The following is a 23,142-nucleotide window of genomic DNA, read 5'->3' as shown; positions in this document are numbered from 1 at the left end:
TACATCTTAATCGAGGAGAGATGCCAAGACTGGCAGGTGTGTTATGGAAACAAAGGGGTTTTCACCACTGTTCTGCTTTGTACAATTTAAACACAACCTTTAGGGAATAATTTACTCAAACCTAGAGTATAAAAATGTGTTCATCAAATGGGCAAGTCAGGGAGAGCAAGAATTCAGGAGATGAAGCATTCGGTTGATTAATGTAGCTCATGTGTTTTCTACATTGCTACATTTACATTTTAGAAAAGTCTAGCTGTTGGGGTTTGGGGTGATAGATGTGTCTGGACATGCCCACCAATGTTTTATCTACCAAGGTGGGGATGTACTGTACCGACCCTAACAAGACAATGATGGAGAGGTATAGGATTGTGCAGAGATGGATGAGCGAGGTGATGGGGTGAGGGAGGGTTACCTGAACGTGAGGCTGATAGGCTGAGGGTATCCCCCACAATGAAGAGTAACTCCTCAGAGAAGTCCCCCAGGGTGCTGGAGGAGAAGCAGACCTCCAGAGCGTGGCAGGCCCCAGGGAGGGGTGCGTCACTTGAGTGGGTTGAGTCACTGACGTGATCATCCTGTCCGGGTTTGGCGCCCCCCTCGGGTTCGTGCCGTGGGGGAGATCTTTGTGGGCTATACTCAGCCTTGTCTCAGGGTAGTAAGTTGGTGGTTTGAAAATATCCCTCTAGTGGTGTGGGGGCTGTGCTTTGGCAAAGTGGGTGGGGTTATCCTGCCTGGTTGGCCCTGTCTGGGGTATCGTCAGACGGGGCCACTGTGTCTCCTGACCCCTCCTGTCTCAGCCTCCAGTATTTATGCTGCAATAGTTTATGTGTCGGGGTGGCTAGGGTCAGTCTGTTATATCTGGAGTATTTCTCCTGCCTTATCCGGTGTCCTGTGTGAATTTAAGTATGCTCCCTCTAATTCTCTTCGTCTCTCTCTCCCTCCCCTCCCGGAGGACCTGAGCCCTGGGACCATGCATCAGGACTTCCTGGCCTGATGACTCCTTGATGTCCCCAGTCCACCTGGTCGTGCTGCTGCTCCAGATTCAACTGTTCTGCCGGCGGCTATGGAACCCTGACCTGTCCACCGGACGTACTACCTTGTTCCGGACCTGCTGTTTTCGACTCTGTCTCTCTACCGCACCTGCTGTCTCTAACTCTGAATGCTTGGCTATGAAAATCCAACTGACATTTACTCCTGAGGTGCTGACCTGTTACACCCTCTACAACCACTGTGATTATTATTATTATTTGACCCTGCTGGTCATCTATGAATGTTTGAACATCTTGGCCGTGTACTTTTATATTCTCAACTCGGCACAGCCAGAAGAGGACTGGCCACCCCTAGAGCCTGGTTCCTCTCTAGGTTTCTTCCTAGGTTCCTGCCTTTCTAGGGAATTTTTCCTAGCCACTGTGCTTACATCTGCATTGCTTTCTGTTTGGGGTTTTAGGCTGGGTTTCTGTATACCACTTTGTGACATCGGCTGATGTAAAAAGGGCTTTAAAAATATATTTGATTGATTGATTGAGGGGGAACCATCCTCTTAGTGGGGCTGAAGGAGAAACACTGGCCAAACGCTGAGATGGGAGGAACCAGGTTAAAGGGGCCCTTGGGGCCTGCCACGCTCTCAATGAGACCCTTATTGGATGGAAGCAGCACCTGAGAACCAGGGAGAGAATACTTGTAGTGAAAACCAATCTACTGTAAATGTAAGAATGATTAACCAAGCACCATTTGTTTTCTATCTAATGCATAAGATTTGATCAAATCAGAATTCCCATGTAGCCTACTGTAAGTGTAGTGCAGTAGAAATGTGTGTATATTGCATGGTTTTATCTACAGTTGTTTGCTGCCACTGAAAAGATAATGTCTTTTACAGAATCTATCTGGCAATACATGACCCAACAGTCTTTTTTGTCTGTGGGAACCAGTTCCACAGGGGTTGGATTATTACAGTAAGGCTGCCACATATGCCCTAGAAACTGAAGGGGTTGACTGGGCAGGCAGACTTTAAATAATTCACCTAAAAGTGAATTCAAACAGTGCCTGCCAGGTGCTGTTCTATTATAGGACTAACAGTTATCACAATTATACTTCAATTATTCAATGATTAAGCATGGGCATCTGCTGACTAGCGTCAGCAGCATTGTGATTTATTTTGATGTGAGCCACGTCTTATTACAGGAGATCCTCTCACAGCGGCTCTTGTATTACATCTTTATAACAGCTGAGACTTTGTATGTTATGAGTCTCAGTTGTGGTGAGCGGAACAACTGGACCCACGGTATATAACAGAACACTGTCATTCTAATTCAGTGTATTTAAGTGTCGATTTTTCAGTGTTTTTGGCCTTAGCTGTTTTTGTATATTAGTACCGGGCATCTCTTAACTAAGGTTAAGTACCTCATAGCTGTGCTTGGAGGCAATAAAGATGTTACCCATGTCAAGGAAGTCAAATTTGAATTGCAATTTGGGGCCTACGCCCTCCCCCTTTATTCATAGAGGTAGGCGAGACTCACGGCCTAGATGATGAAGAGCACAAAGACAGAGAACACAAAGACGCATTAAATAAACACACTGAATGTGCAAACAGATCAGCATGAATCAAGCACATCTGCCACTCACCGGTGTGTAAATAAAAAAATCATACACATACTGTACACTGCCATAAGGAAAAAATCTACTCTCAATGATGTGTTATTGAGGTCACCACATGCCCATTAAACCCTGTCAGACATGGAAATGAATGGAAATCTGACCTCCGGAAGTGGAAATATAGATGGATACCAAATGCAAAACAACCAACAACTTCTCTCTCAGTATGAGAGGATAGAAATCTAACTGAGGCTTTCTCATCAAAGTTTAATTTAATTGCTGTTCATCAGACTTTCTGCTTGTGACCTCTTTAGAATTGGATTCTACATTATTAGTCACTATTAATGCTTCAGCAAGTAGTTCATCCCTGAGCATTCTCTAGCAAAATCTGATCAAATCTGATCAAACTCTTCACCTGTAATGTCAAAGTAGATCATCTGCTGATAGATCTTGGCTTCCTGTGGTTTGAAAATGATGTTGACATCTGAGGTGGTGTTGGGCCAAATGTCCCCCTCCTGCAGGCAACAGAAAGGCAACAGAAAAGGCTACCTTAAACACTATACCTCTTACAGTATCAAACATGATTACTGATATCCTGCTGGTGTAAAAACTGCCATAGCTTGTCTTTGTCATGTAAGATACTGTATATTTTTTATTTGTCAAGTGTAGAGTAGCTCAATGATATAATGCTGCTGATATACACTATTTAAGCAATAAGGCCTGAGGAGGTGTGGTATATTGGCCATATACCACAAACCTGCAAGGTGCCTTATTGCTATTACAAACCGGTTACCAACATAAATCATTTTGCGTCATACCTGTGGTATATTGTCTGATATACCATGGCTTTCAACCAATCAGCATCCAGGAGCCAAACTACTTCGTTTATACACTGAATAAAAATATAAATGCGACATGCAACAATTTCAAAGATTTTACTGAGTTACCGTTCATATAAGGAAATCAGTCATTTGAAATAAATTCATTAGGCCCTAATCTATGGATTTCACATGACTAGGGATACAGATATGCATTTGTTGGTCACACAAACCAGTTTGTTTCTGGTGCAACCCCCATTTGCCTCATGCAGCTCGACAACTGTCCTTTACATAGAGTTGATTAGGCTGTTGATTTTGTCCTGTGAACTGTTGTCCCAATCCTCTTAATGGCTGTGCAAAGTTGCTGGATATTGGCGGGAACTGGAACACGCTGTCGTACACGTGAATCCAGAGCATCCCAAACATGCTCAATGGGTGACATGTCTGGTGTGTATGGATAAAATTCAATTTTATTCATTGTCCGTAGCTTATGCCTGCCCATACCAGAACCCCACCGCCATCATGGGGAACTCTGTTCACAATGTTGACATCAGCAAATTGCTCGCCCACATGACGCTATCTGCCCGGTACAGTTGAAACTGAAATGAATCCATGAAGAACACCCTTCTCCATTGTGCCATCGAAGGTGAGCTTTGCCCACCAAATTCGGTTACAACGCCGAACTGCAGTCTGGTCAAGACCCTGGTGAGGACGACAAGCACGCAAATGAGCTTCACTGAAACAGTATCTGACAGTTTATGCAGAAATTATTTGGTTGTGCAAACCCACAGTTTCATCAGCTGTCTGGGTGGCTGGTCTCAGACCATCCCATAGGTGAAGAAGCTGGATGTGGAGGTCCTGGGGTGGCATGGTTACACGTGGTCTGCAATTGTGAGGCCGGTTGAACGTACAGACAAATTTTCTAAAACAATATCGGAGGCGGTTTATGGTAGAGAAATGAACATCCAATTATCTGGCTATAGCTCTGGTGGACATTCCTGGAATCAGCATGCCAATTGTACTCTCCCTCAAAACTTGAGACATCTGCATCATTGTGTTATCTGACAAAACTGCACATTTTAGAGCGGCCTTTTATTGTCCCCAGCACAAGGTGCACCTGTGTGATGGTCATACTGTTTAATAAGCTTCTTGATATACCACGCCTGTCAGGTGGATGGATTATCTTGGCAAAGGAGAAATGCTCACTAACAGGGATGTAAAGACATTTGTGCCCAAAATTTGAGAGAAATAAGCTTTTTGTGCGTATAGAACATTTCTGGGATATTTCATTTCAACTCATGAAACATGGGACCAACACTTTACATGTTGAGTTTATATTTGTATTCAGTGTCATATAAAATTATATGTTATAATACTCCCCTAAACCAAGTATTATTCTTTATCATCAAAGACAACTTATGTCTGATGAAAGATAAAGCTTCTGTCCAAATGATAGTGTCTTTATCAAATAGATAAAGTCATCCAGTGGAAAAGAAAAGCAGCTGGGTGCTAATGTAGTACTTAGAAAGACACTAATGTAATCATAATCAGCAGAGCTCTGGAGAGCAGAAGGACAAGTTTGCCTTAGGGTAACAGTGGGGTTCTGGCCTTACTCTGTGCTGACAGAGCACGCCTCTTCAAGGTGCTATACAGAATACTTGGGTGCAGAGTTTGTCTTTGGGAGGCTTGGCTTTTTTTGGAGGGTGTCTGTGTTTGTTTTCCACTCTTCCTTTCCAACTCTCTGACACAAAACCACATGACCAGACAGGACAGTGAGACATCAAGGGCAAATGATGGTGAGACTTCCCTGAGGACATAGTGTGCTTAACAAATGCCTGGGGCGAGTTGGGTGTCAGGATGGATGAGAGAATGAGTGGCTGTCTCCCCAGGGGCGTCTCAGTCCAACGGTCAGACTCCGAGACAGCAGGTGAGATCAGGTTAGAGGCTGAACTGATCCATGTGGCCACGCCTCTGACTCAGCAGGGACAGCCTCCCCCTGTGCTTGGGAATGCTGAACACATGGCTACTCATAAGTGCTCACACACACTGCCATACAAAAAAAATCAGCACAAATTGGGATGAAGAATATGAAATTGAATATAGGAATATCCAGGGGACTTTTATAGCTGCTGTGGAGCAGTGACTCACTGCTAGCTGCATGGCAAAATTATATGCAGAGACAGTTTTAAACGTGTTTTTAAAGGTTGGGGGTATTTCATCAAAGTGCTAAAGTTTGTCTTCTACCACAGCTGAGTACTCCACAGAGACAGATGTGTCACTGTCACCAGAGGCTGGAGGTGTGAACCAGGCAATGGGAAAACAAAGCCCTACGCCCAACCACGGCAGACACCACACTGAGTTATAGGGGTTGGTACAGAATGCTGGTACAGGGTATAATGCGATAAAGTGCATCCATGAAATTAGTTATTAAAGTTTCCTTAGGGATTACAGCGCAAACCAAATAAGCATGAAGATAGTATGGGAGGATTTTGGTATGCAAGTTGGCCTAGCTACTGCTGTGTAAAAAAATATGATGGCATTTGAAAAAACTATGCCTTAAATGCACTTTGCATGCACTTTGTGACTCACATACTGAGTAAAGTCTATAATCCCAGAGGTTGATTAGGTATCATGTAATTCAGCCTTGGTGATACTGTGTACTGTAGCGTAGCCTGCATTAGACCATAAGCTAAGACAAACACATTAAGTTGGTTAGACTGTTGGTCAATGGGCATGGGCACCAAAGCTACTGTACCATAGACCATTGGATACCCTATAAGAAAACATTTGCTATCAGCCCACAGTAAAATGCCCCCATCCTCCCTCCATAGCACACCAGAGGTTCCACTATGATGTAGTTGTCTGAGAAGGACAGCCGTTTCTCCTTCAGCTGCCTGCGTCAGTCTTGGAAGGTGTGTGAGAGCAGGGACAGGCGGTCATGTGGAGTGGGGTCTGCGTCACACTCTGTCAGGAACTGATCCATCTCATCCTCCTCTTCCCGCTGTCTGTTGTTTCATCCTCCCCTGAGGAGAAACAGACACACACAGCTACTGGATTATCTAAGAACTCATTAAGAGTACTGTAGCTGTCCTACTGGATCTCCAACACCACATCTCCCATCTAGGGACCAACCAGGACCAACCCTGCTTAGCTTCAGAAGCAAGCCAGCAGTGGGATGCAGGGTGGTATGCTGCAATTAAATGACAGTATCGAATTGCAATACATATAGAATCATGAGAATTGCAATACATATTGTATCGGAACCAAAATATTGGGATAATTTAGTGTTGTGAGGTCCCTGTCAATAGCCAGCCCTATTTTCTATACAGTCCATTATCTGTCAGGACTTTATGGCAAAGCCACAAATGTGATGCTATAATCTAGCCCAGGGTTTCTTAAACCTTTTCAGTGTAAAACCCAAATGAGAAATTGAACAAGCCTCCCGTGACCCAAATCGTCATCCAACGACCCAAATTAAGAAACATTACGATATATGTATTCTTATAACTGCAAGCCAACTCTCACATGCCCAGGGTCCACCAGGGCCCATAGTTTAAGAAACCCTGGTCTAGCCAGTGGGCTATTATTGGTCAGTGCTTCATAATTGGTCATGGAGATGGCGCTGTTGGATTAGCATGACAGATAGGCTGTACTCTGTCTGAGCCATCCACAACAATTACAGAGTCTCTCTTGGACCATGTGACACAAAACACATGGTTCCCACCGGAGCAGTCAGCTTACAGAATGAAAACAGAAAAACAATGCAAAAATCAGCCTGTGGAATATGTAAATACCTTGAGCATTTTGTTTTGTTTGGCTAGTTTGGATACATTCAAAACAGAGCCATGGTGCTTTAGCAGAGATCCCGATCTGACCCTAACGAGTGAACCAAGCCAAAATTGAACCCAAAATGAAATAGGCTGGTATTCAAATTGCATCCTGGATTTAAACAGGCAGTAAGCACTAGGCAGCCACAAAATGAGGTTTGTGTTAGATTCAAGTAATACAATACAATTAAACCCAATGTGATGGTGTGGGTCATTATCTAATAGGCTTTATAATTATTATTATTACTACAATTTATCTACAACAGTATAGTCACATTTAACATTATTCATATTTTCTTCAAGGCAGAATGAGCTAAATCCATCAATAAGAACAAACCTGTAACAGAGAAGCCCGACTGCAGATTTACAAACAAGTTAAATGTCCCTCGGCTCGGCAGAGCAAGAGAGGGAGGAGGAGGAGGAGGGGGCATCTGTGTCCCAGTTCCTTGGAGAATGCACTGAGTAAACACATACTGAAAGTGCACGTGAACAGTCTTTACCATTGCATCAATGACATACTGACTGACAGACTGACTGACTGACCAACTGTGATAGATACCCTAGACAAATAGGCTAGACAGACAAGCTAGACAGACAGGCTAGACAAATAGGCTAGACAGACAGGCTAGACAGACAGGCTAGACAAATAGGCTAGACAGATAGGCAAGACAGACAGGCTAGACAGACAGGCTAGACAGACAGGCTAGACAAATAGGCTAGACAGATAGGCAAGACAGACAGGCTAGACAGACAGGCTAGACAGACAGGCTAGACAAATAGGCTAGACAGACAGGCTAGACAGACAGGCTAGACAAATAGGCTAGACAGATCGGCAAGACAGACAAGCTAGACAGACAGGCTAGACAGACAGGCTAGACAGACAGGCTAGACACATAGGCTAGACAGATAGGCAAGACAGACAGGCTAGACAGACAGGATAGACAGACAGGCTAGACAAATAGGCTAGACAGATAGGCAAGACAGACAGGCTAGACAGACAGGCTAGACAAATAGGCTAGACAGACAGGCTAGACAAATAGGCTAGACAGACAGGCTAGACAGACAGGCTAGACAGATAGGCTAGACAGATAGGCAAGACAGGCTAGACAAATAGGCTAGACAGACAGGCTAGACAGACAGGCTAGACAAATAGGCTAGACAGATCGGCAAGACAGAGAAGCTAGACAGACAGGCTAGACAGACAAGGCTAGACAAATAGGCTAGACAGACAGGCTAGACAGACAGGCTAGACAAATAGGCTAGACAGACAGGCTAGACAAATAGGCTAGACAGACAGGCTAGACAGACAGGCTAGACAAATAGGCTAGACAGATCGGCAAGACAGAAAAGCTAGACAGACAGGCTAGACAGACAAGGCTAGACAAATAGGCTAGACAGACAGGCTAGACAAATAGGCTAGACAGACAGGCTAGACAGACAGGATAGACAGATAGGCTAGACAAATAGGCTAGACAAATAGGCTAGACAAATAGGCAAGACAGACAGGCTAGACAAATAGGCTAGACAAGGCTAGACAAATAGGCTAGACATATAGGCAAGACAGACAGGCTAGACAGACAGGCTAGATAGACAGGCTAGACAGACAGGCTAGACAAATAGGCTAGACAGATAGGCAAGACAGACAGGCTAGACAGACAGGCTAGACAGACAGGCTAGACAAATAGGCTAGACAGACAGGCTAGACAGACAGGCTAGACAAATAGGCTAGACAGATCGGCAAGACAGATAGGCTAGACAAATAGGCTAGACAAATAGGCTAGACAGATAGGCAAGACAGACAGGCTAGACAAATAGGCTAGACAAGGCTAGACAAATAGGCTAGACATATAGGCAAGACAGACAGGCTAGACAGACAGGCTAGATAGACAGGCTAGACAGACAGGCTAGACAGACAGGCTAGACAGACAGGCTAGACAAATAGGCTAGACAGACAGGCTAGATAGACAGGCTAGACAGACAGGCTAGACAGACAGGCTAGACAGACAGGCTAGACAAATAGGCTAGACAGACAGGCTAGACAGACAGGCTAGACAAATAGGCTAGACAGATAGGCAAGACAGACAGGCTAGACAGACAGGCTAGACAAATAGGCTAGACAGACAGGCTAGACAGACAGGCTAGACAAATAGGCTAGACAGATCGGCAAGACAGACAAGCTAGACAGACAGGCTAGACAGACAGGCTAGACAAATAGGCTAGACAGACAGGCTAGACAGACAGGCTAGACAGATAGGCTAGACAAATAGGCTAGACAAATAGGCTAGACAGATAGGCAAGACAGACAGGCTAGACAGACAGGCTAGACAAATAGGCTAGACATATAGGCAAGACAGACAGGCTAGACAGACAGGCTAGACAGACAGGATAGACAGACAGGATAGACAGACAGGCTAGACAGACAGGCTAGACAGTCAGGATAGACAGACAGGCTAGACAGACAGGCTAGACAGACAGGATAGACAGACAGGCTAGACAGACAGGATAAACAGACAGGCTAGACAGACAGGATAGACAGACAGGCTAGACAGACAGGCTCACACTTGAATTGTGTAATAAAAAACATGTTGTTGTGTCTTTTAAGATAGTTCCACAACAGGCTCATTAGTAATTCGTAGTCCACCCAGTGGGACCAGTCTGTTGTCAAGTAAACTGTCCCTGTGGGTTTCCTTGCCCTTATTCCACAAATGTGAGTAAATAATTCAGGTAGTGAAATTGAAACAATTTAGGCTTTGTTTTCCAATAAGGAGCCTGATTCTACAGTAGACCTAAATCCAATGCTGGAAAACAAGTCAATCTCTATCAAAAATGATGTATAGCCTACAGTACTCTACCCCTTTAAAATATTAGTCAAAGAACGATAAATGTACTTAAGCCATTATATACACCTCCTGTAACCATACATCTTTTATCTGCAAAATGAGGGATGCAGATTAGGCCATACAGTGCAGTAAAATTATCGCATTACAAAATAACTTCAAAGAACTTACTATGAAGGATTGGCTTGACAGTTTGTCTCTGAAATGGGTGGCTCAGATCAAGTCAGATGAAGGACAACATCCAGGGATAAGAAGCTTTTTCATTAAGACATTCGTATCAATGTCACAACCTTATAAATCTATCCACTTTGTATTTGATCCACCAAGTTCTCCTGTTGAACACCGTAGCAGACTTATTACAGTGGATAGACTGTGAGAATTCAGTGAAAGCACTCTGTTGGGACGCAGGGACAATGCAAGGTGGGTAAGCAAGCTAGCTACTATAGTTGCTGCCCAGTTAAATAACTTAATGTAGTCTCAGGAGGAACCATGGATGGTTAATAGCATCTCTAAAGCAAATATACACTTAAAACCAGCATGTACACTAAGTGTACAAAACATTATGAACACTGCTCTTTCCATGATATAGACTGACCAGGTGAATCCAGGTGAAAGCTAGGATCCCTTATTGATGTCACCTGTTAAATCCACTTCAATCAGTGTAGATGAAGGGGAAGAGACAGGTTAAAGAAGGATTTTTAAGCCTTGAGACAATTGAGACATGAATTGTGTATGTGTGTCATTCAGAGGGTCACTGGGCAAGAGAAACTACTGAAGTCCCTTTGAACAGGGTATGGTAGTAGGTTTCAGGTGCACCGGTTTGTGTCAAGAACTGCAACACTGCTAGGTTTTTCACGCTCAACAGTTTCCCATGTGTATCAAGAATGGCTCACCACCCAAAGGACATCCAGCCAACTTGACACATGGAGTCAACATGGGCCAGCATCCCTGAGGAACACTTTCGACACCTTTTAAAGTCCATGCCTCGACAAATAAAGGCTCTTCTGAGAGCAAAAGAGGAGGGGGTAGGGGTGTTCTTAAATGTTTTGTACACTCAGTGCATAATGACAAACATGCCTGAAGCCTATAGAATTGATATATATTTTTAAATTATCATATGTCAGGTGCAATAAAGCTGTGATATACTTGTATATCCTACAAAAAAAGAGAATAGAAAATAAGGGAAAATTAAGGCACCATCATTATCGCTGACATCCTGATGCTATGACAACTGTTGACAGGCAGGGAACATTAGCCTCTCTCCCACAATGCTCAAGCCAATCTCATGCTTTCATCATCTCATTTTCTCAAGAGATTAATTCTGCACAGCCATCAGTTTCCAGGCTATGCAGAGGATATTTTAACCTCAGCTGATACTACTGCTGAAAGTTCTCCATTTGATTGCCCATGCTGCATTTGACAAGAGACTGTGTGTGTGTGTGTGTGTGTGTGTGTGTGTGTGTGTGTGTGTGTGTGTGTGTGTGTGTGTGTGTGTGTGTGTGTGTGAGAGAGAGAGAGAGAGAGAGAGAGAGCTCCTGTGCTTTCCTAAAAGAGTCTAGGGTAAACTCATCAAGGAACTGTCTCTTTGTTCCTAAATCAACACAAGAAAAAAGTAAATATGACCAGCGATAAGACTAACTAATTCATTAATTCCAATAGCTAAGGTAGCCTGTCTTGAACCCAATGATAGCATTTCTCACCAGAATTGACTTAGAGGTTTTTTTCCTGTGTGAATATTGTTGCTGGTTTTTATCTAGCACATCAAAAGAACAGGAGAGAGTACCATTTCTTGTCTCCTGTCAACTAGCATCCAAGTATCCAGGCAGGAGCAAAGATAGCAACCTGACCCCTGTTTTCATTATTGTGTTGATTTTAGGAAAATGACATAGCAGTGACTGGGGAACTGGACACATATCTAACTAGATGGTTGTCATATTGAATCTCAGTACTAGCAGTCACACTCTTGAGCAAAGGAGGCTAATTTGTCACGCATCAGCTACAGTTCAATAAAATGTACAATATGCAAATGTTTTCAAGATGGGGGTTTCTCGAGGGCAAATTAATAAATCAATAGATCGATTGATTAGAATAGATGGACACTGTATGTACAGTAACATCAGGGAGATAAATGCATCCCACCCCTGCCAAAATCTTACCATGGTTAAAATTATATGTTCATGGGTCAAACATGTACTACTTGTCTGGTACTTCTTGACAAGATACTTATGACTTTCTGCCAAGAAATGTAAGTTTGAAGTCCCAATATGAGAGTGAGAGCCTGCAGTGAGGCTGCTCTCTCTGGCAGGCTCCATTCACTGACTCCAGAGCGTAACCTCCAGATCAGCTTAATCTGAAACATAGATGAGAAGGAGACAGGGAAAGGTGCTAAATTAAAAATGATATTCAACTGATGGGCCTAAAGTGGTCTTTTAGAGCAGAGCACTTTATAAAACGTTAATGCTGCTGCCCTTCAGTAGACCTGGATGTTTATGCAGTGAGACAGCAGAGCACCAAGCACCACCTGAGACACACACACACACACACACACACACACACACACACACACACACACACACACACACACACACACACATACATACATACACACACACACACCAGGGCTTGACATTCAGGGCTGCCCACTGGCCCACAGAGGTTTTGGAACCCCCCTGGCCAGTTGATCATCCCCGTCAGTGGCTATTAGTGCAAAATGATTATGTGTATTATTTATCACATGGGCGCTGCACACGTAGCCTATAGCCTAGTTTGAGATTGTTGCATGGAGCAGCTCACTGTAGACCGACAGCGATAGGAAATGTTCCCAATGATGATATATATCAGTAAATGCTAAGGCAAGAAAGGGTATGCAAACCAGGTATAAAAACATCAGTCTTGATCCTGACCAAACATCTCTGGAGAGATCTGAAAATAGCTATGCAGCGACGCTCCCCATTCAACCTGACAGAGCTTGAGAGGATCTGGAGAGAAGACTGGGAGAAACTCCCCAAATACAGGTGTGCCAAGCTTGTAGCATCATACCCAAGAAGACTTGAAGTAGTAATCACTGCCAAAGGTGCTTCAACAAGGTACTGAGTAAAGGGTCTGAATACTTATGTAAATGTATAAAACCTGAGGGAAAAAAACTATTTAATCCATTTTTGAATAAAACTGTAACATAACAAAATTCCCAGGGTGTGCAATTGTCAAATTGACTTGAATGTCAAGACCTGCACACACGCACACTCACACCAATCAAGTACTCCTTTGTCCGTTATGGGTTTACTGTATCTCACACAGATACAGTTCTCCATCACATCTTGCATTAACCTTTTAGCAAATTTCATGTTTTTTATTTATTTTTATTTTACCCCTTTTTCTCTCCAATTGGTAGTTACAGTCTTGTCCCATCGCTGCAACTCCCCTACGGACTGAGGCGAAGGTCGAGAGACATGCGTCCTCCAAAACACAACCCTGCCAAGCCACACTGCTTCTTGACACACTGCTCGCTTAACCCGGAAGCCAGCCGCACCAATGTGTCGGAGGAAAGATCGTCCAACTGGCGACCGTGTCAACGTGCATGCGCCTGGCCCGCCACAGGAGTCGCTAGAGTGCGATGGGACAAGGACATCCCAGCCAGCTAAACCCTCAACTAACCCGGACGACCCTGGGCCAATTGTGCACCACCTCATGGGTCTCACGGCCACGGCCCGGCTGCAACACAGCCCGGGATCGAACCTGGGTCTGTAGTGACACCTCAAGCACTGCCTTAGACCGCTGCGCCACTCGGGAGGCCCAAGCAACTTAATTTCTACCAAAGACTTTAATTTCTACCAAAGACTTGTCACAATAATTAAGTGATAAAGCGGACTACTCTAAATCCTCCATCAACCCTGGATTTCACCATAGCCTAAACCCTTTTTTTCAAATTGTATTAACACTGCAATCACCTCTGAATTCCACATTGTCACTTTTCCAGCACACCCATCATCACAATCACAAACGTAGGACAGTTTAAGAGCTCTAATTAAAAATAAATAAATAAATGCACATCCGTTTACAGTCCAGCTGGAAAAGAAAGCAGTTCTATCAATATCTCAAACCATTAAATGGTATAATCACACAAACAAATCAAGAGAGAAGTGTCTCCAGGGGCTGATAAAGCCCGTTCTAACTGGGCTGAGCACACTGCTGTAGGAACAGATAACACCCTCACCCCCAGCCATCCACACTCATAAATCTGTTAATAGGATATGCATAGAGGGTGTTTTCCCTCTATTCTAGGTGCAACCTGTGTGAAAGAGCAGAGATTAAAGACTGTGTGGATAAATGCCCCTGAAATGATTAGCACTGTTTTACCATTCCTGCTGCAGGGTCATTAGGGAGGAGATATTTTATTATTATGTTCACAGCGAATGTATGGTAAACAGATTCATCCTTTTAGTTCCACTACACTTGACGTAGCTGATTATCTTTATGCAAAAATACTTATGTAACATGAGTGTGTGCATTCATGTGTTTCTGTAAAGTACCTTACAAGTGTAGAGCTAGTACTTGTGTGCTAGTGTATTGCAAAGTGAGTTGGTCTATCGGTAGGGATTCTGGGGAGGGGTGTATAATCAGTATGTTTTGTACTTTGTAGGGGGGATTTTGTAGATGGTTGTAGAGTATAGATGCGTGGGTAACATCTGTATAATGCTGAATGTTTCCCTGACCATTTGAAAAGTTCCAGAAGATACTGAATCTCTACTAGCCAGACCTGTGTGGCGTAGCTGGTGATTTAGCGTAATGGTCTTGCATGTGTATGGTAGTGAAGCAACAGGTCCTCATTGTGGTCTCCTTCAGTCTTGGGAAGGTTGCGCACTAGCAGGGTCGGCAGTGAGGAGCACTTCACAGGGCACAGAGAGAAGTGCAGCTGGTAAGGGAAGTCTAGGATGGTCCACGCCATCCTAGAGAGGTTACTTTATAAATTCACAAGGACAACGGAGGTAGACTTCACATTCAACTTTGATCAGTTTCTTATGTACTTCCTGTTTAATGGCTTGCGCCTCAAGTGGCGCATGAAGGACATGTCCTGATCGGGAACATCTAGTTACTATATAACACATGCATAACTGAAGGTTCACTGCTGCTCCAATTGTTCAAATCATTACAACATTAAGAAAAAGTATGCTTTTTCCTTGAGAATCTGTCATCCAAACAGTCATCATCGCTCACTATTGTCTCCATACTGATGAGTTGCTTCAAGGCCTGATTATATTGCCAAGGGCTCTGAGTCTCTCTCTCTCTCTCTCTCTCTCTCTCTCTCTCTCTCTCTCTCTCTCTCTCTCTCTCTCTCTCTCTCTCACTCACACACACACACACACACACACACACACACACACACACACACACACACACACACACACACACACACACACACACACACACACACACACACACACACACACACACACACACACACAGCTATAGGATAGCTACAGCACTCGGTATTCATGTGCAAACAAAGCAAAGCAGATTACCAAGCCATATAAGAGCCTGGAGAATGGAAGCTAATGGAGAGCGGGTAGGCGGTAGTGGAAACATTTCCTCTCATGCTCATCAAAGCACACTCTCTGATAGAATTACAGTGCAGAGGCGCATTAACAAGGAATATGAGCTTTGTCATTAATGTTTCACCGGGTTATCATTACTGAATAGGAAATCTGAAGAATTGCAATCTTTCATTCAGACCAAATGTTATGAATGAGACTGGTTTCATAACTAGGCCTACATTTCTTTCAGTAATTTTCAGAACATAAGAAAGCAGGTTTTCCTTTGAAATCAGACAGAGGACATTTAATGAGCATCAATAGATTCAATTAAGTTGTAATACAGTTTGAAACTCTTTTGATTTGATCCATAGCATTTAAATAAAACGTAAAGGTTTAATACAGTGTTCCAACTGTTTGTTAAGTCTGTTGCCATGATTTAAAAAAAAATATTTGTGTTCACAGTACCTTGTTCTCCTGAGGGTGTAAAGAGGACATTGAATGTGGACGCCATCCCTGGTGCCACTGTTTTACATACATCCACTGGACTGACCAATTTGAAATCTAGGGAGTCGTCCTCCACCACCTTCACCAGCCGTGGACTCTGGAGACCAGACACACATGCATGCACACACACACACACACACACACACACACACACACACACACACACACACACACACACACACACACACACACACACACACACACACACACACACACACACACACAAAGGTTTTAGAACACCTCCTCATTCAAGGGTTTTTCTTTATTTTTACTATTTTCTACATTGAAGAATAAAAATGAAACATGAAAACTATGAAATAACACATACGGAATCATGTAGTAACCAAAAAAGTGTTAAACAAATCAAAATATATTTTATATTTGAGATTCTTCAAATAGCCACCCTTTGCCTTGAGGACAGCTTTGCACACTCTTGGCATTCTCTCAACCAGCTTTACCTGGAATGCTTTTCCAACAGTCTTGAAGGAGTTCCCACATATGCTGAGCACTTGTTGGCTGCTTTTCCTTCACTCTGCGGTCCAACTCATCCCAAACCATCTCAATTGGGTTGAGGTCGGGGGATTGTGGAGGCCAGGTCATCTGATGCAGCACTCCATCACTCTCCTTCTTGGTAAAATAGCCCTTACACAGCCTGGAGATGTGTTGGGTCATTGTCCTGTTGAAAAATAAATGATAGTCCCACTAAGCGCAAACCAGATGGGATGGCGTATGGCTGCAGAATGCTGTGGTAGCCATGCTGGTTAAGTATGTCTTGAATTCTAAATAAATAACCAACAGTATCACCAGCAAAGCACCCCCACACCCTAACACCTCCTCCTCCATGCTTTGCGGTGGGAAATACACCTGCAGAGATCATCCGTTCACCCACACGGCGTCTCACAAAGACACGGCGATTGGAACCAAAAATTGCAAATTTGGACTCCAGACCAAAGGACAGATTTCCACCAGTCTAATGTCCATTGCTCGTGTTTCTTGGCCAAAGCAAGTCTCTTCTTATTATTGGTGTCCATTAGTAGTGTTTTTTTGTTGTTGTTTTTTACAGCAATTTGACATTGAAGGCCTGATTCACGCAGTCTCCTCTGAACAGTTGATGTTGAGATGTGTCTGTTACCTGAACTCTGTGAAGCATGCATTTGGCTGCAATTTCTGAGGCTGGTAACTCTAATGAACTTATCCTCTGCAGCAGAGGTAACTCTGGGTCTTCCATTCCTGTGGCGGTCCTCATGAGAGACAGTTTCATCATAGCGCTTGAGGGTTCTTGCGACTGCACTTGAAGAAACTTTCAAAGTTCTTGTAATTTTCCGTATTGACTGACCTTCATGTCTTAAAGTAATGATGGACTGTCGTTCCTCTTTGCTTATTTGAGCTGTCCTTGCCATAATATGGACTTGGTCTTTTACCAATTAGGGTTATCTTCTGTATACCCCCCCACCTTGTCATAACACAATTGATTTTCTCAAACGTGTTAAGAAGGAAAGAAATACCACAAATGAACTTTTAAGAAGTCACACCTGTTAATTGAAATGCATTCCAGATGACTACCTCATGAAGCTGGTTGAGAGAATGCCAAGAGTGTGCAAAGCTGTGATCAAGGCCAAGGGTGGCTATTTGAAGAATCTCAAATATAAAATATATTTTGATTTGTTTAACACTTTTTTGGTTACTACATGATTCCATATGTGTTGTTTCATAGTTTTGATATCTTCACTATTATTCTACAATGTAGAAAATAGTAAAAATAAAGAAAAACCCCTAAGTAGGTGTTCTAAAGCTTTTGACCAGTAGTGTGGTCTTGTACAATTAATCTTGTGGGGACACAATTCAGTCCCATTCAAAATCCTATTTTCCCTAATCACCTAAACCTAACCCTAATCTTAACCCAAAAGCCCAACCATAACCATAAACTTAAACCTAATTCTAACCCTAACACTAATTCTAATCTTATCCCTAAACCCCCTAGAAATAGCATTTGACTTGTGGGGACTAACAAAATGTCCCCAGTTGGTCAAATGTTTGTTTGTTTAATGTTCTTGTGGGGACTTCTGGTCCGCACAAGAATAGTTCAACTCGTACACACACACAGAGAGAGAGAGAGAGAGAGAGAGAGAGAGAGAGAGAGAGAGAGAGAGAGAGAGAGAGAGAGAGAGAGAGAGAGAGACCCTATCAGACTACAGCAAAATCACAGTCTACTTGAACAGAGCAATACTCAGTCATGAGGCATCAAAGCCAAAGGAACTGAGTAACATTAAGAAATGCTATAGATGGAAGGAATGCAGTTTGGAAACCTACCAAAAAACAATTAGCCAACAACAAATTCAATCCCTTTTAGACAACTTCATGGGTAAAATGTTCCACTGTAGTAAGTGAAGGTGTAAACTTCACTTATTAACAGTATATCTGACCTCTCAGCTTCCCTATCAAATCTAAAAATCTCAAATAGAAAACAGAACAAAATGAACAACAATGACAAATGGTTTGATGAAGAATGCAAAAATCTAAGAAAGAAATTGAGAAACCTGTCCAATCAAAAACATAGAGACCCGGAAAACCTGAGTCTATGCCTTCACTATGGTGAATCACTAAAACAATACAGAAATACACTACGGAAAAAGAAGGAACAGCACGTCAGAAATCAGCTCAATTTAATTGAAGAATCCATAGACTCTAACCACTTCTGGGAAAATTGGAAAACATTAAACAAACAACAACATGAAGAATTATCTATCCAAAATGGAGAAGTATGGGTAAACCACTTCTCCAATCTTTTTGGCTCTATAACAAAGAACAAACAGGAAAAACATATACCTGATCAAATACAAATCTTAGAATCAACTATTAAAGACTACCAGAACCCACTGGATTCTCCAATTACCTTGAATGAGCTACAGGACAAAATAAAAACCCTCCAACCCAAAAAGGCATGTGGTGTTGATGGTATCCTCAATGAAATGATCAAATATACAGACAACAAATTCCAATTGGCTATACTAAAACTCTTTAACATTATCCTTAGCTCTGGCATCTTCCCCAGTTTTTGGAACCAAGGACTGATCACCCCAATCCACAAAAGTGGAGACAGATTTGACCCCAATAACTACCATGGGATATGCGTCAACAGCAGCCTTGGGAAAATCTTCTGCATTATCATTTACAGAAGACTCGTACATTTCCTCAGTGAAAACAATGTACTGAGCAAATGTCAAATTGGCTTTTTACCAAATTACCGTACAACAGACCACGTATATAATTGACAAACAAACCAAAACAAAGGCAAAGTCTTCTCATGCTTTGTTGATTTCAAAAAAGCCTTCGACTCAATTTTGCATGAGGGTCTGCTATACAAATTGATAGAAAGTGGTATTGGGGGAAAAACATACGACATTATAAAATCCATGTACACAAACAACAAGTGTGCGGTTAAAATAGGCAAAAAACACATTTATTCCCACAGGGCCGTGGGGTGAGACAGGGATGCAGCTTAAGCCCCACCCTCTTCAACATATATATCAACGAACTGGCGCGGGCACTACAAAAGTCTGCAGCACCAAATGTCTACTATTTGCTGATGATCTGGTGCTTCCGTCACGAACCAAGGAGGGCCTACAGCAGCACCTAGGCATTCTGCACAGATTCTGCCAGACCTAGGCCCTGACAGTAAATCTTAGTAAGACCAAAATAATGGTGTTCCAAAAAAAGTCCAGTCACCAGGACCACAAATACAAATTCCATCTAAACACCGTTGGCCTAGAGTACACAAGGTATACATACCTTGGCCTAAACATCAGCACCACAGGTAACTTCCACAAAGCTGTGAACGATCTGAGAGACAAGGCATGAAGGGCATTCTATGCCATTAAAAGAAACATAAAATTCAACATACCAATTAGGATCTGGCTAAAAATACTTGAATCAGTTATAGAACCCTTTGCCCTTTATGGCTGTGAGGTCTGGGGTCCGCTTACCAACCAATAATTCACAAAATGGGACAAAAACCAAATTGAGACTTTCTGCAAAAATATCCTCCGTGTACAACGTAGAACACCAAATAATGCATGCAGAGCAGAATTAGGCCGATACCCTCTAATTATCAAAATCCAGAAAAGAGCCGTTAAATTCTACAACCACCTAAAAGGAAGCAATTCCCAAACCTTCCATAACAAAGCCATCACCTACAGAGAGATGAACCTGGAGAAGAGTCCCCTATGCAAGCTGGTCCTGGGGCTCTGTCCACAAACACAAACACACCCCACAGAGCCCCAGGACAGCAACACAATTAGACCCAACCAAATCATGAGAAAACAAAAAGATAATTATTTGACACATTGGAAAGAATTAACAAAAAAACAGAGCAAACTAGAATGCTATTTGGCCCCAAACAGAGAGTACACAGTGGTAGAATACCTGACCATTGTGACGAACCCAAACTTAAGGAAAGCTTTGACTATTTACAGACTCAGTGAGCATAGCCTTGCTATTGAGAAATGCTGCCTTAGGCAGACCTTGCTCTCAAGAGAAGACAGGCTATGTGCACACTGCCCACAAAATGAGGTGGAAACTGAGCTGCACTTCCTAACCTCCTGCCCAATGTATGACCATTTTAGAGACACATATTTCGCTCAGATTACACAGAATCACAAAGAATTCAAAAACAGACCCGATTTTGATAAACTCCCATATCTCCTGGGTGAAATACCACAGTGTGCCTGTCACGCCCTGACCATAGAGAGCCCTTGTTTCTCTATGGTGTAGTAGGTCAGGGCGGGACAAGGGGTTGTTCTAGTTTAAAATTTCTATGTTGGTGTTTTGGTTTGGTTCCCAATTAGAGGCAGCTGGTAATCGTTGCCTCTAATTGGGGATCATATTTAAGTAGCTATTTTTCCCACCTGTGTTTGTGGGATATTGTTTTGTGTTTGTGCATGTGCACCACATAGTCACGTTTCGTTGTTCGTTTATTGATTTATTTGCTTTTGCTTAAAGTTTCACATTGTAATAAATATGTGTAACTCAACATCCACTGCACCTTGGTCCCGTTCTCACGACAACCGTGACAGTGCCATCACTGCAGCAAGATTTGTGACCTGTTGCCAAAAGAAAAGGTCAACCAGTGAAGAACAAACACCATTGTAAATACAACCCATATTTATGCTTATTTATTTTCCCTTTTGTACTTTAACCATTTGTACATCGTTACACTAAATATACATAATATGACATTTGTAATGTCTTTATTCTTTTGAAACTTCTGTGAGTACTGTTAATTTTTATTGTTTATTTCACTTTTGTATATTATCTACCTCACTTGCTTTGGCAATGTTAACATATGTTTCCCATGCCAATGAAGCCCCTTGAATTGAATTGAATAGAGAGAGAGAGAGAGAGAGAGAGAGAAACAATAGGCACATATTCCTACTCCCTACTGTCCTTAACCTCAAAAGAAGCTCAAAGACAAGGAAATATTTTTAAAATACAGGCAAAGAGAAGGCCCACCGCAGTCAAAATTCAAATTTCACAGTGTTTTGTATCATATTCTACACAGCTGATGAAACTAACATTGTAAAAGCGTGAGAAAAAAATCCTGACAGTTTATGGTTGAAAATAAATCTACACAGGACCATCTAAAAGTGTTGAGTGATTAGTCCAAATGATGGTTAGTTTTTGTTTTTTAAAGAATGAATCGACCGACGTAAGTTAAATTATTTGAATTCCATTTAGTTTATTTTTCTTCTGTGAGCTCAATGGGCACATTGCACAGTTTCTGTAGAGATAAATCAGATCAAGCCAGAACTGTGAGATGTACTGTAGTAGGGAGTTGTCATTTCCAACAGGCCAGTATTTTACATAGTTTAGCGCAGAAATCGTGTAATTAACTACAATGACTATAATGCCTGCTTCATTAGGTTAGTTTGGGGCAGACACAGAGAGAGAGCGAAGAAACAGAAGATTGCGAGATCAAGAGGGATAGCGAGTAGTTGCTTTGCGAGGTACGGTGCATTCGGAAAGTATTCAGACCCCTTGACTTTTTCCACATTTTGTTACTTTACAGCTTTATTCTAAAATGTATTCATTCATTGCTTTTCCTCATAAATCTACACACAATACCCCATCATGACAAAGTGAAAAGTAGTTTTGAAACATTTTTGCAAATGTATACAATTTTTAAAACAGAAATACCTTATTTACATAAGTATTCCGACCCTTTGCTATGAGACTCGAAATTGAGCTCAGGTGCATCCTGTTTCCATTGATCATCCTTGGGATGTTTCTGCAACTTGATTGGAGTCCACCTGAATTCAATTAAATTGATTGGACATGATTTGAAAAGGCACACACCTGTCTATATAAGGTCTCACAGTTGACAGTGCATGTAAGAGCAAAAAACCAAGCCATGAGGTTGAAGGAATTGTCCATAGAGCTCCGAGACAGGATTGGGTCGAGGCACAGATCTGGGGAAGGGTACCAAAAAATGTCTACAACATTGAAGGTCCCCAAGAACACAGTGGCCTCCATCATTCTTAAATGGAAGAAGTCTGGAACCACCAATACTCTTCCTAGAGCTGCCAAACTGAGCAATCGGAGGAGAAGGTCCTTGGGAGAACCTTCCAGAAGGAATACCATGTCTGCAGCACTCCACCAATCCACCAGGCCTCTATGGTAGAGTGGCCAGATGGAAGCCACCCCTTAGTAAAAGGCACATGACAGCCCGCTTGGAGTTTGCCAAAAGGCATCTAAAGGACTCTCAGACCATGAGAAACAAGATTATCTGGTCTGATGAACCCAAGATTGAACTCTTTGGCCTGAATGCCAAGCATCACGTCTGAAGGAAACCTGGCACCATCCCTACGGTCAAGCATGGTGGTGGCAGCATCATGCTGTAGGGGTGTTTTTCAGCGGCAGGGACTGGGAGACTAGTCAGGATCGAGGGAAAGATGAACAGAGCAAAGAACAGAGAGATCCTTGAGGAAAACCTGCTCCAGAGTTCTCAGGACCTCAGACTGAGGCGAAGATTCAAGTCATC

At 42.7% G+C, this 23,142-nt stretch overlaps 1 pseudogene; it reads right to left on the bottom strand.

Annotated features, from left to right (window-relative positions):
* LOC115197767 (hydrocephalus-inducing protein-like) overlaps window positions 1-15,016 on the bottom strand; it is a 63,302-nt pseudogene extending 48,286 nt beyond the window's left edge.
* Window positions 15,017-23,142: the final 8,126 nt, after the last annotated feature.

The sequence above is a fragment of the Salmo trutta genome, chromosome 7 (genome assembly GCF_901001165.1).
Source record: "Salmo trutta chromosome 7, fSalTru1.1, whole genome shotgun sequence".
In the NCBI taxonomy this organism is placed as follows: Eukaryota; Metazoa; Chordata; class Actinopteri; order Salmoniformes; family Salmonidae; genus Salmo; species Salmo trutta.
This window is presented reverse-complemented; position numbering and strand designations above follow the sequence as displayed.